Raw genomic sequence first — 15,122 nt, 5'->3', positions numbered from 1 at the left:
TCCCAATTCCCCAATCAGGATGACTGCTTGAGCATTATGAACAGTAAGCCAGATCTTGAGGAGAACAGTATAGCATGATAGTTTGAAATTAATTTATGCCACCGACTTCATTCTGCAGATTTTTAGTCTTCATTCTGCAGAGTGTCAGTATTCATTCTGCAGAGTTTCTGTATTCATGCTGCAGAGTTTACATGTATGTATTCATTCTGCAGAGATTTTGTATTCATACCGCAGAGTGTCAGTCTTAATTCTGTAGAGTTTCTGTATTCATTCTGCAGAGTTTCAGTCTTCATTCAGTTAGAATAATGTTGACATTTTGTTTTCACTACTAAATCATTACGTCTGTCTCTAACCCTTCCACAGCTTTCTAATTATATTTTTTGAAAAAGATGGACAAAAGACAACTATGCACAAGGCAAGATTGTTATTGCTGAACTACGGCGTGTACTTCTGGGTCAAATATCATGGAGCTACATCAGCGGGAAATTGCGCTTAAAACAATTTTCTACTCAGCTACAATAAGCAGTATACCAATCACAGATGGCACAATATGGAATGGTACTTTGGCTAGTAACTTTATTCTGGTAAGCATAATAGTTATGTGCTTAGCTTCTTTTGATTGCCAATAGGCAGCTCTATGGTGAAATTGGGCCCTATGGTGTCCGAAAAAATCTGCCTGATTCCACTAAGGCACATTATGAACCACATCAGTTTAGGGTTTCATATAAATGTCCACCGTCTTCTCGGAAAGTGGGGCTAAAAATACTGCACTTGTTTTGTTTTTTCCAGATACATTTACGAACATTTCATCAACAGGCTCTTTCTTCTGTGGCATGACAGCACAGGACAAAAAAAACTTTCCCAGGATTAAATATCCATAAGAAAATCTGATGAATCCATGTAGGAATGGAGCATCAACAAAAGTCGGAAATAAAAATTACCCCGCTGGAGAAAAATAATCCGGTGCCATAGCTTTCTGGGACACCCTGATAGCATGTGGGTTAAATGTACGTGTAAGGAACGCCTGGGCCGGGTAAATCTCTCGTCGTTGTGTTCAGCCACGTTCATAGCACATCCCCAGATGGCAATTGACACTCAATCTGTGGTGCTGTCACATTGTCACGTTTCTTGCAGGGAGGGGGGGAGGGGTCACTAGAGAGGGACTGTCAGGGGCAAAACTGTGGCTGCTTCCCGGAATCCATCCCATAAGTCTTCAATTTCTTATATATTTTGTGTCCAACTCGGTGGTGGGGGGGGGGGGGTACATATACTCTATTTGGGAATCTTGCATTTGGGATTTACTGCTTTTAAAGGCAGTCAGTGATGTTCTGTTTTGATATTATGGGGGATCTCTTTGGAGAGCAACCTGCGAAATGTCAGAGATGATTGTGTCAATTCTTCCCAAACAATCTTTACATGCATATTAGGCATGCACAGTAAAACTTCAGAATTCAAAATTTAAAAATACCTCTAGTCCTCTTATTCTGTTATCCATTTTATTGTTTTAAATGCTCGCAGGTTCATTTATTTGTTTTTTATTTTGATTACACATCCACCCTGTCAATGCTGTTGTGAGCAAATGCGTATGCATCAAGGTTGAATCGACAAACAATTTGGTCACTGGCAGTTGCTTATGTCAACATAATTTGGTGTACAAAATTGAGAGGATAAATAGCAAAGTAATTAAGTGAAATAGACAACCAGTTGACAATCAGCTTTTGTCCCTCACAATATAACAGGATATATATTAAGAATCAAACAAATTGGTGTCTTGTTGCGTGTATAAACGCACGTATACTAAGCCCACATTATGTTGATTGCCTGTACCACAAACTGTTTTCTTTACTAGGTAATTTTTTTTGCTCACAAGCTTTTCAGCCCAGGTCTAACAACAAATACTTACATATTTTTGAGAGAAAGAGAAGAGATTGAACCAACAAGTTATTTTACTCCTTCGTGATCTTGAGTTTTTTTTTTTTTTTTTTGACAATACTACGTTCCCCAATTAGCAAAGCACAAAACAATAGCAAAGAGTGACAATTGCAAATAGAGTATTATGAGGTACATGTACAACACAGACTAGCGAGACACGTACTCCTCCAAACCCTTACGGACATTAATGAATCAATCTACAATGCCTTATAGATAGTTCCATCAGCCACGGTAAAATTCAATCTTTGACTCGTTGTGCTGGATGAAGTCAAATCCATCAGTGCATCTGCATCGGGCTTTCCCTCCCTACAGAAAATTAACTAGACTGATGTTGTCTCCCGCAATCATATCTGCTCATGTAGAAATGATTCCGATATAGTTGAACCACTAGGGTGCAATAATCCTGAGCCTCACTGTGCGTACATTAAGCCCTGGAGTAAGCTGTAGCGATAGACGTGGGCAACATTTCCTGCCTGATAAATGTGTTACTGGTGTATTGGAAGCAGGGGGGGGGGGGGGTGCTCTAATCATAGTAAGTCCATGGTGAATAACAAGCTCCACCGGGGGGAAGACCCACATTCATACACTAATGTTCTGCGATTTTGAGATTGGAGAGTTTGTGCGGTCGTCAACTTTTTTCAAATGTCATCTGAACTTCGGCTGTAAATTCCGGGCCAATGAACAATAATAAGAAGTCACCTATGGTAAGGAAGAGGGGGTATGAGTGCAGTGGACTGAAATCACCTATGGTATTAAGGAAGAGTGGGTACGAGTTCAGTCAACTAAAGTCACCAATGGTAAGGAAGAGTGGGTATGATTGCAGTTGACTTAAGTCGCCAATGGCAAGGAAGAGTGGGTACGATGTTTCAGTAAGGAAGCGGGGGGGGGGGGGGGGGGGGGGGGGTATGAGTACAGTCAACAAAAGCAGTTTACCATAAGAACACGGTTAAAAGGTCACCTAATCTTCTGCAATTGCCTGCAATGGTTATAGTAGTACTCATTATGACATTATAAGCAAGGTGGTTTTCTGTAGTAGGAGGCACCTCAATCAGGAAACAATATGTACAAGAGCATTTCATGAGGCACCAAGACCATGACGAGAGGCAATGCCTCTTGTCCAATAGTGTTCAGCAAACAACCTTTTTCTTTCAGGATTCTTGGTTTGAAAGGCCTTGCAAATGTGAACCCACTCTTAAATGTCAGGTGAACTTTAAAGACCTGGCCAGTAGCCCTGTGTACCTATCTTCTAGTAAGGTATTGATCGCCTCAGAATGCCATGACAGGGGCTTGTCCCAGGTCTTCTCTGCTGATTCAAATCAACAAACATTCTCATCACACAGACATGGGGCTCCCTCATGGGATTTCTCTAATTCGGTTCAATTTGGGTTTACCTAATAAAAAGACATCACTCTACATACAAGCAAATAAATGGCTTGACAAAAACAACAAATAGAAAATTGCATCCAAGTGCACTAAATTGAACAATTGGCTTTTCATTTTCGTAAGCACAGAATTCCCTGCTTCCGCAAGCTTCGTTTCTTTGCTAATGGTAAGCAGAGCCATAAAATTGGGCCCAACTCCTTTCATAGCCAGCACTCTTCCTAAAGGGATCTACACATGGTTGTACCTGCAAAGTTCACTATTTATAGCTACTTCTTATTATCGTTAATCATGAACCACTGCCAGACTCCCACACTGTTCACAATAAGACAGTCTTGCATCAAGCCAAGTGAAAACCGCATTAATTCCTTAAAGGCAGTATGGTAATGAGGGACGGCAGTAATTTTCCGCAAACTTGAAAATGCGCTTCAAACACAGGGCTAAAAATAAACTTCTTTCCACTGGCCTGCTCCCGATGTCACACCCGTCCTCATCTTGAGACACGAGAAAATGAAGGAAGAAGAAAGAGACTGGAAAAGACTAGAGGAAATTAAAGCCTGGACTGTAATTACGGCCAGCTGAACACGGTCTAGCTTCCCCTCTCTATCTACAGTGGGATTGCTTGCCTGAATGAAGTCATCCCGTCACTGTTTGTCACAGTACACGGCCAGCGTGTTGCAACATTCTCATCATCCAACTCGGAAACGGAGCGAGGAAAGCGCGATGTGGATGGCTACACATCGCCTCATCCTTGACTGTCCATCCCCGTCATTAGACACCCCCCTCCCTTTAAATGTTTCCAGCATACTGGAAAGCCATCAGGAAGTGTAAGGATTAGAACGGCCAAAACCATGTTTGGATAATACTTACAACTACAATCATAATCTGTTTAAAGCCATTGGACCCTTTCGGTTCAGAAAAAAATATAAAAGTTCACAGATTTACAAATAACTTACAGGGTTTACAGAAGGCAATGGTGAAAGACTTCTCCTGAAATATTATTCCATGAAATGCTTTACTTTTTGAGAAAACGGCAAGACAATATAAATTCTCGTTAACGAGAATTACGGATTTATTTTAAACACATGTCATGACACGGCGAATCGCGCGGAAACAAGAGTGGGTTTTTCCGTTGTTTTTTCCCGACTCCGATGACCGATTGAGCCTAAATTTTCACAGGTTTGTTATTTGATATAGAAGTTGTGGTACACAAAGTGTGGGCCTTGGACAACACTGTTTACCGAAACGGTCCAATGGCTTTAAGAACTATGGGGATTTCCAGGGTCATTATTCTGCCATTATTTCCCCTGGATTCATCAGACCTATAGAGTATTAAATGTACACATTATGTACTCTGACTATATTTCTATTCCATTGTATGCAGGTTTGGGACCTGTACATGAACCATAATTCTTGGAAGCTTAATCCCCACTTAAGACTCTATTGACCGGGTAAATATTACTACAAGGTTGGCGAATGTTTATTCAGAGAGATAGAACAGCCATATGGATTTGTGTCTTATTATTCAACGCTGAAAATCAACGCAGGCCTGGTGCTTCATTCTTGGGCAAGGTGATTTTTCCTTACGATACAGGAGCAATTCACAAGGCACCAAGGCTATGTTCAGGGGCATGGAGGTGATTGCCCCTCATGCATGTGAACAGATATTGCATGAATATTGCTCTAATGCTTGAAGTTTGTCCATTACCAACACTGATATTAATTTTCGAAAACACCAACCCATTATTTGAGTGTGGAAGGGGGGGGGGGGAGGTTTCAAGAAAGAAAAATTGAAAATCTTTTTTTTTAATTCACTTACTGGTCAAAGTTTGTGTTCTTATTTTCAATATATTGGCAGACTTTTTATAATAAAATATATTAAGCTTTGTCTCTGTGTTTACTATTAACTTCCACTGTGTTGTTGGTTTTTTAAATTGTTTGAAATTTCCAATATGTTATTGATGTTATTTTTTTTGTAAATAATAATAATTTCAAATCAGTCTTTCTTTTATCTATTCATATATTTTTGTAAAGCACCTTTTATGCGTAATTGGCACTGTATAAAATGTTTTTATTTCTTTATAATTATTATCTGTAGTAAATACACCATTCCTGATGTTTGATATGCCACATTTAAAAAGCGTAGTCTTCTGCTGTACAGATGATAAAAATTATCGTATCGATGAGAATTTTATCCCGTTCAGGTGAGAACCAAATCAATATTGGTCTACCATACCCTTGATGGAATTATCCCTGACATAATTTCAACAAAGGCGCCAAAGGAGATTACTGCAATGAAGAATAGTAAGCCTATTGTTACAACCGTCATCACACAATGCGCTACGCTACTTTGGATAAATACAATTTCAAAAGTGTTTTGGGGAAAACCAAGAATAGATTGGGACGTGGGAGGGGGATTTATTTTGTCTGTCCTAAAATACCACTGAGGGAGGCATTTATGAAGAGCAATAATCGATGAGAGAGAGGATCGTCAAGAAAGTAATCTACTTCACAGAAAGCTGTGTAAATAAAAGGGAAAAAATAGTAGAGACAGCTTTCCAACCATTTAAATTCGCATTGGGCAAATAAGAATATTGTGTGGTAAACGATGGATGTTTTAAAAGCAAACACATATATGTATTTGTTTCTAGAAGGAAAGTTTCATACTAAAGCACAAGACAAGTACCACAAAAATCCTAAAACACATTGTAATGTACATTGTAGGTGACCTGGTTCCCTGCTATTTGTTGCTTAGCAGAAGAATCTGCTTAGCACCAATTCCCGCTGACAGCCCTTATTTTAAACCACAAGAATTATGGCTAAGGCTAATTTAGCTCCGTCATTAATTTTCAAAACCTACCCTTTTTAGTGCAGCTGGTTTTTTAAAAAACAGGTGGAGCTTAACCTGAAGAAGTGTTTTTAAAATAAGCTTGGAAAGCAATTTTAGTTATAGATGAAATGAAAGCATTTCACACTGCATTTATTTCTACGCAACTGTTGCAAATCAACAACTTCTGTTTCCAATTTCATAAAGCTGCTTAAGCACAAAACTTTGCTTAGCAGATGAGCAGGATACCAGTTACAGATTGTTGTACATGTGACATTATAGTTTGGCTGGTAACCTTATTCTGGTAAGCATATAAATTGGGCCCAGATTATTACCCAAAAAAATCACTTTTTAAAAAGAAAACAATTGATTTATTTGTTATTTTGCTGAGTGGTCCCACACACAGTGTATCCAATGCACAATGCATTGTGTAGGGACGTTTCTGATACATGTTGAATAATGAAGACCATGATTAGGAATAAATTACATACTCCATAATGCACTCTCCACATGCCTCACCTCTTGTCATATTATATTACTGCTGCTGCTGCTACATTATTTATTGAAAGCGCTTTGAGAATCCACTATTTCCATTCAAGTATCTTATTTCTGAGAGATGTATCAGCATAACAAATGAACTAACATTGTGAACATTCATATATTTGTTCCAGAGATATACAAAACTAATGGCTAGTCCTAAGTTAACTCGTCCTAACTTGAGATTAGACTTAGTCTTAACTCTTTGTGAAATCCACCCCAGCACAGACATAACATGGTAAACTTTCTTGGAGGGTGTTCTTTATTGCCAATCGGTGGTATTAAACCCATGCCATTATACGAAATTCTGACAGTATGTTATGATAAATTATTCTGTGCAGTCGGCCGTATCTCAAATCAATCAAAATTATTAAGGCTGTATTTTTAATTCAATACAAATAATTACCCCTCCATGGATATGGTTTAACAGCAGCTGGACACTATTGGTAATTACTCAAAATAATTATAAGCATAAAAAACTTACTTGGTAATGAGTAATGGGGAGAGGTTGATAGTAAAAAACATTGTGAGAAACAGCTCCCTCTGAAGTAACGTAGTTTTTGAGAAAGAAGCAATTTTCACAAATTTGATTTTGAGACCTCCGAATTATGTTTTGAGGTCTCAAAATCTAGCATCTGAAATCAAACAACTTCGTGTGACAAGATTGTTTTTTCTTTCATTATTATCTCGCAACTTTGACGACCAATTGAGCTCAAATTTTTACATGTTTGTTATTTTGTGCATATGTTGAGATACACCAAGTGAGAAGAATGGTCCTTGACAATTATTAATAGTGTCCAGTGTCTTTAAACTTAACAGGGGTAAATAGATGGAAAATTTGCATGCGGGATAAAGAATATCATTTGTGTTTTACCCTAACACTTATGTGTGTTAAGCACTGTGTACTCAGCACTTTCCCTGAGTCCAGTAAAAAAATCTGATATAAAATATTAAGCTGTCTCTTTTTTTTTGTCAGGGAGAAATATTTCAAATAAAAGAGTACCCTGTGATACTGTTTTTGAATCTGCCTAAGGACCAACCACTCCAAATGTCTGTTTGAAGTTAAACTAGCCACATTTCATGTATAAGAAACAAAAGAGAAGGGACATAATAAATATATCTAGTAATATAGCAACAAGTATGTGTTCTTCTGTGCATGTGTGATGGCAGAGTTGCATGCTACCTGATAATGTAATTCAGCTATTTTAATATCAACCTGATGCATTGGTAACATATGGTTTGATGTCCGAGGGATCTCCACACCTCTACAGAAACATTATCATTTAGAAAAGGTTCACCACTTGATGATAAAAGCGTTCAAATCAAAAACAGAAAAACCCTCAAATCAGGTCTTTCATCGGGGAGTAAAATATGGCAGGAATTAGATCACCTTTTTTTTTTTGGAGCCGGGATTCGACGAGAAAAAAAAAGAAAGGAAAAAGAAAAGCAAATGTAGCCTGGGTGGCCGCCTGCAAGAAAAGAACAGACGGAGAGCAACTTAATATTCCATGGTAGTTGCCTTGGTGATAATGACGTCAAACTGGGTTGCAGGCTCCCATGAGTCACAGGTTTGTACACAGCGGCAATACGGTTCAGCCTCATTAACTTTGCAGGCTATGTATTATTCATTTTTCAATTACAACTGATTAATGCTGCACTCTTTGTCCAAATGACATAATTATGCAACATGTTTAACAGATGCCCTGGTGATTTTTAACTGCCCACCAATCACCTACTTATTGGGATTACGGAGTCTTTTACGATTCATTTAAAGCAATTCAGACCAATATTCTGAGGTGTTTTTTTTCCCTCCTCCCCACCTCTCCATCTTTACTGTCTTCTTCATCTTGGTTTGAACTTTAAAAGACCTTTAGGGATTTGAACTTGTTGAGTATTATGGATGGATGTAAAAGTCTCTGCCTAGCGCCACTTCAGAGATGCCTTTTAAAAGATTCTGTTAATGCTTGATTCAAAAAGGCTAGACGTTGTCTATTTTAAGCTTGGAGTCAGATGTTACTAGACAAGTTCACAGTATTTTTAGCTACCTTTCTCATCTTTGTGAATGTCATCTAAAAAAAAAAAAACTTCAGACCGAAGATCACACTACTTTTCATTAACACTAAAAAAATTACCTTGGTAAAAAAAATAGCCAAAAATAAAGAAAAAAATACCCTCAAGCAAATTTAACATCTTAAAATTGCTGTGATACCCATTGGTAGAGGATTAAAACTGCCTCTAGATACTTGGCAAGATCAGTGGTAAGACATCTGCTATAGAATAGCCAAGTTTGTGGGTTCAAATCCATATTGAGTAATATGTTTATGTATTTCTTTTGACAAGTAAAGAAAACAGTAAACAAAATTGAAAATCAAAGATTGGAATGGGTGGATTTAGTAAAAGAAAATTAGTGACAACAACATTTGGGGGAAAACAAAATTAATTCTGAAAGGTTTTTTTAATACTAAATTATTATTTTTGGGTGACACTCAATCCCAAGGTTCTATTCTTTTTGTTTTAGAAATCAGTTCTTTCCCCAAATACATACCTAATTTGTTTACTCTGTGTATGTTACTTCTATTTTATTGTTTCCGCCTTAAATGTCTTTTTGTTATACTTACAAATAAAACGCAGAACAAGACAGCAATTTTCATGTTGATAGAGGCAACTGAAACGGACTAGCCCTCCCAACTGATGATGTCACTTTTGCTTTAAAAAAATCTGGGTGTCTAGCAAACTTTCTACCACATAAACCTGATCACTACATGGGGGCGTAGTACATGATACAAACACTGCCAATGGCTTGGCAATGGTTTGGGTATGTACAAGCACGTACATTCAGCGATAATTTGACACAGGGTATGAGATACGAGTTCTTGTTTGGCATCACTCAACTTAGCTTCTATTTCTAGCACTGAATATAATGCAATTTCAAAATAGATTTTTTGTTTACCAGTGTAAGCCTGCACTCTTTACGCTGAATGAGTTATCAAATTTACTTTTACAAGTTAAGTGCACAATTTATTTTCTTAATGTACACAATTATTACGGCAAAACAGTTCAAAGTACACTCACTATAAAATAGATTTTACAAGTGTCGGATGGAAGTTGCTGACGATGCTTCACTTTGGAGTTACAAATTATGATTTCCTTTGGGAAAAGGACATAGCAGGGTAATTTGTCAAGTGCATACGCATAACTTTCTGGATTTACTCTTGAAGGACTACTGTGCAGGTTTAAAAAGAGATTGAACTAATTTTTTAAAGGCATATGGAAATAAACGCAGGTTGGAGTTGATTTTTAAAACATACAATTGCCAATTAAACAACAAAGACAGTGAAGGCGTGTTTTCACAGAGCTATTAAAACATGAAAACAATGCTGACTAGTTTCTATAGAGTAAGGAACCAATTTCAAGCTATATGTTCTGAGAGAACCCATATTTAAGCAGCTCAATAAAATTTGATGAAGTCTACCATCTGGTGTATAACATGGAGAAATATGTCCCTAAAGAGAATTTTTTTTTTTTTTTAATTGACTATTACATTTATTGTCACATTATGAGATTAAATAAAAGAATTGTACGCCAACAAAAACAGCAACATAAAACTAATGCAGTTGAAGTTGTGCGATCCAGAATGGGTTGATGTATAGGTTTGCGGTGAACACCATGTGTATATCTACTTGCTAGCTCAACAACCACCAGCAGTCCAGCATTCTCATGAAGACGAGCAGAGTCTGTTCGAACAACGAGACCAAACCGGCTCTTCTCAGAGCCAATACTCACACTCAAGAGATTTACACATGAACGTACTCGCCAATTTACTATTTATTTATAGTTTCTTCCTATAGGTAGATTATGTTCTTTTCAGAACTCGTCTTGTCCAGGAAATGCTGTCACATGTTATTTAGTGAGATGTTTTTTTGAAAGAGGTATTGATAAAAATCAACACAACGCACCTGTTAGTGTTAGTTCTCTGCAGAGTGTTCCAATATAAATTAAAGATGAATTCAGATTTAAGCCCACCTCCGCCCCCCCCCCCCCTCCCCCTAAGAAAAAACCCAATCTTGTCCTTTTTCTCAGCTGTCCCTACGGACTGCTTGAGTACACCTTACTGATGTTCCGACACCCTATGCATCTTCACAAAGTCTCCTGGAGTTAAACCAGTCTGGCAGAATTGCAATATGACCAGCAAGTGATCTCGTTAGATTCAACACATTCCCAGCCCCCAGGGTTTACGCTGTACAACACTTGGCTTGCTGCAACATGCCTCTTTCTTACCCTCTCTCTCTCTCTCAACCCATCTTTAAGATCACAGGTTGGATTGTGTGTTCGGTGTAACCCCGAGCATCTCAAACAAAATACAGACTGCACAAATCTGATAAATGCCAGAGATGAACTGCCCGAATTAAATCAATTTAAGTCCAATCCGTTTATCTCCAGGGTTTTCATCTTGTAGATGTCGTCTTAATGTTCAAAAGTAATCCCCTCTGCTCCACCATAAATGGATTTCATCAAAACTTTGAAGTTTCACAAATATTTATAGAACTTACATCTGATCGGAAATGCTCTAATTCTAATCCTGTACTTTACTAAATAACAAAAGCATCGCAAAATGGATTCTACTCCTGCATGTTGTTTGATTTCCATGAATTCATGGTTCCCATCCAGAGGTGAAATCTAGCATCTCCTAATACCATGCATACAAAGTGGCACCTTTCTAGAACTGTAGGAACACTTCGGGCAAATCACTTTCTAAGACAGAGAGATCCCTTCTGACAATAACATGCATGGAACTACATGGAGGCAATGCATCCTTGGTTTGCAGCCTCTGTTGTCTTAGACTCGGTGCCCTTTCAACAGTTTCCCGTAGACTTTTAAGCAAAAAATACATCATTTTAAAATGAATTCATGCACCCCAATAAGAAGATTTCATGGTTTCATCAGTGGCAATCCTTGTGTGATGTGCTAAAATATGCATCAACTGATCAATGGTGTCAATATTCAACACACAGCGAAATGAAGAATGTTCAGGTAGAGATAAAGACGGGGCAACAAAAAAACTAGCTGCCTAGCATTCAACAAGTCCCCAACGCGAACATCCATGACTAAGACAAACAAACACAATGAGATTCAAGAGGAAGGTGTTGGCCAAGTGAGAGGACACAGTCTGCCTCGGTATTACTTCTCACTAGTGGGTTACTAAGGTGAACAAACTGATTGAGTCACACCGTCTCTTATTAAGGCAACCAATAAGACATTGACAGCAACAAATCTCTTGAAAGCTTCTTTGTTAAAGGCACTGGACACTATTGGTTATTACTCAAAAAAATTATTGTTAGCATAAAATGTTTACTTGGTAACGAGCAATGGAGAGCTGTTGATTTACAAAATGTTGTGAGAAACTGCTCCCTCTGAAGTAACACAGTTTTTGAGAAAAAGGTTATTTCCACTCAAAAAAGCACAAATTTGTGAAACAAGAGTGGGTTTTTTTTCTTCTTGAAACTTCATCGATGAATTGAGTCAAATTTTTCACAGATTTGTTATTATGTTGGGATACAAGTGAGAATCTGGTCTTTGACAATTACCAAACATGTCCAGTACCTTTAAAGCTAAATGCTTATAGATGATTATAATAATTAGATATTATTATTATTACTTTCTGGCAAACTTCATCACTTTAACTCAGAAGCCTGGGAGGAAACCTGCGGACAAGGGTACTGCAATATTTCTTCTTGTCACCCCTTAACCATGAGTGGAAAGTTGAGTAGCCTGCTCATTGTTGCTTAGCACTTTTTTCTGCTTCACTAGCTCTGTATTGTGTCCTGAATGCACAGGGAATGATTCAGTAATGACTAATAGAGAACTCTAGACATTAACATAAAGCTTCACTGTCTGCTTTTCCTCACAAATCTAAACTAGGGTCGTCAACATATTTTATACAGGCGTCTTTAGGCCTAGGGTTTTACACAAGGCCTGGCACTTGGGAGGGTTCCTTGGTTTTGATAAAACCATGTCCCTGGAACCAACTGCAAATGGCTTCATGGCTACGATGCACCTCTATGGTTTCTTCAGGCCAGCGAGCACTAGCAATGTTTCATTGCTTTGAGAATGAACAACGAAACAATGCAAATATACTATTTTTTGGGAAAACTGTTGTTGTATTGCGCATCTACACTCTGACCGGAATGGCAGACAGAATGGTCACACATAAGCTAGCTATTGATAAAGGGTGAGGGGGGGGGGGGGGGGGGGGCAATGTTAAATAACATGACAGCTTTTATGCTTTTTGAATCAGAAATAAAACATTAAAAGGGAGGAAAAAAGCTCACTGAGGTATATTTCTTACATGTATGCATTTCTAACAACTATTAGAGCCAAACAATATAAAGTGGGCTGAGTGTTACACGGGGCTACACATGGTCATTTCCCTCGCAGCCACCCCACCCCCCTCCCGAAAAAAAAAAACAGATTCTGGAAACATGCATCAGAATTATTCATAATGCCGCCGACAAACCTCAACATTGTACTTTCAAAGGTTAAAGCGTCTTAAATCCTGTGGAATCGCAATCCGCTTGATGTACCGTTCCTTTAAATAAAGTAGACTGAAGGACTGTTATTCCATTACAGCTGGGCGTCTGGACGGTGTCTTTATTCAAATTGGAAGAATTCCTCTACAGAAGGCTGTCAATACATTGTACCTTTGTTGTTGTTGAATTGATTACGCCGCAATTACAGCCAGTGGTCACACTATATTTAATTTTCCCCCAACCAAACAAGGGGGTATGCATCCACGGCTGAATTAACATTAATGTGACAGCATCTGAATGTAGCCAATCATCTTATATTCATTACACAATTCAGCTGTGCAGGAAGTTGTATACGCGGCTAATCTCAACTTTACTTTTATACAGTCTCGAGGCGGCCGGCCAATTCCTCGGGCTGATGCGGCAAGTTCACATAGAGAGCAATTTGTAAAGATGTTTCGATTCTTATAATTAGAGGAAATCAACTCCCCCTTCATGATTTATGATGAACAATGTTTGTCCATATTTTCTTCTCTTTTTTTTGTTGTTTTGTTTTCTTCCTTTACTGTTGGCGAGATACTGTCGTGCGGCTCATATCTTCGCTTTTCATTTAATAGTTGTGCTTCATTTTGACACCTCTCTGGACTTCACATATGAATTGATTCAGTGTAAAAAAATATCTTGTACCAGTGAGTGATTTCCCTTGTATAGCAGAGCAAAATGCTGCGTACACATGTCAGTTGCTACTCATTTGCTACTCTATTTTAGCATTCGGTGTGCACCAAATCTGTTGAATGAAATCGTTCCCAGTGTACCCATACGGAGGCGCGTCCGCTTTTGCTCAAGCATTTTCATCACATCTCTCAGAAAGGGGAACAATTTTGATCTTGAATGAGCCTAGTTTATAGGTAAGCAACAGAAGGGTTTGTGCTTGTTTTCTTTACAATAATATGGATTTATGGTTTATATTTTTGTTAAGTTGTGTGTTTGTATAATCCATGGGGTGGGATTTGATGCTGTTTAAAAGGAACCTAAATCTCTGGGCTGAATTTGTTTAAACTGCTTAAGCACAACAAATATCTATAAGCACAATACAATGATGCTTACCAGCTTTAGGTTACTAGCCAAAATAGCATGTGACATGTGCTATCTGTGATTGGTATCCTTTTTACTTTTGCTAAGCAGAAATTTGTATGCAATATTTAGAAGCTCTACAAAATTGAGACACTGGCATGATGATGGTTTATCAAGGATGACCACACTTTGAATAAATAATGTTTTTTATCTTAAAAGTACATTGAGCGCTTCCCATGTTACAATTACAAACACAGCTTAATTTCATTGGCACAGTACTATTTACAGTTATTTATGAGAGCAGAACGTATGGGTTAACAAAAATTTGTGCTTTTGTGCATGCCTACTGTATGCAAGTAGTATCGTCCATCGCATCTTGCAAAAAAACAAACATCACTGAACCCATAAGCAAAGAGTGCTGTATGAAGTGCTACAGTTATAAGGTGCTATATCTTACATTGTATTCATCACAGCTTAAAGGTATACAGCCTGCAGGTAAGGGGGATTGTTGGGTGGGGGAGAGGGGGGTTACAAAGATGAAGAGCCCATAAACAGCTTCACCTCCGACACCACTCAAAATGCCACCCGATGTAAGCTATACACACAGATCAGAGAGGTATACACTCTCCACACCTTTTATATGGTCCGTGGACGTAAATCTGACTTTGGAACAAAGCCAAGAGGTCAAGCAGGTTTCCCTCTGCCTCATGGGGGCTTTTCACACCCACCTCAAAACCCTGAAATTGCTTCAGTGTCTTTAAACAACTTCGCCCCGAGGAATACTATATGTATGGATAAGAAAATCCACAGGGAATTTAGAAAAAGAAAAAAAAAACAAGATGAATTTT

At 38.2% G+C, this 15,122-nt stretch overlaps 1 protein-coding gene across 2 annotated transcripts in view; it reads right to left on the bottom strand.

The window, feature by feature from the left end:
- The window catches only part of LOC139933812 (potassium voltage-gated channel protein Shal-like), a 102,177-nt gene that overhangs the window by 19,118 nt on the left and 67,937 nt on the right, over positions 1-15,122 (bottom strand). The gene's annotated exons all lie outside the window — the stretch shown is intronic.

This window comes from Asterias amurensis, chromosome 2, assembly GCF_032118995.1.
Source record: "Asterias amurensis chromosome 2, ASM3211899v1".
Classification (NCBI taxonomy): Eukaryota; Metazoa; Echinodermata; class Asteroidea; order Forcipulatida; family Asteriidae; genus Asterias; species Asterias amurensis.
This window is presented reverse-complemented; position numbering and strand designations above follow the sequence as displayed.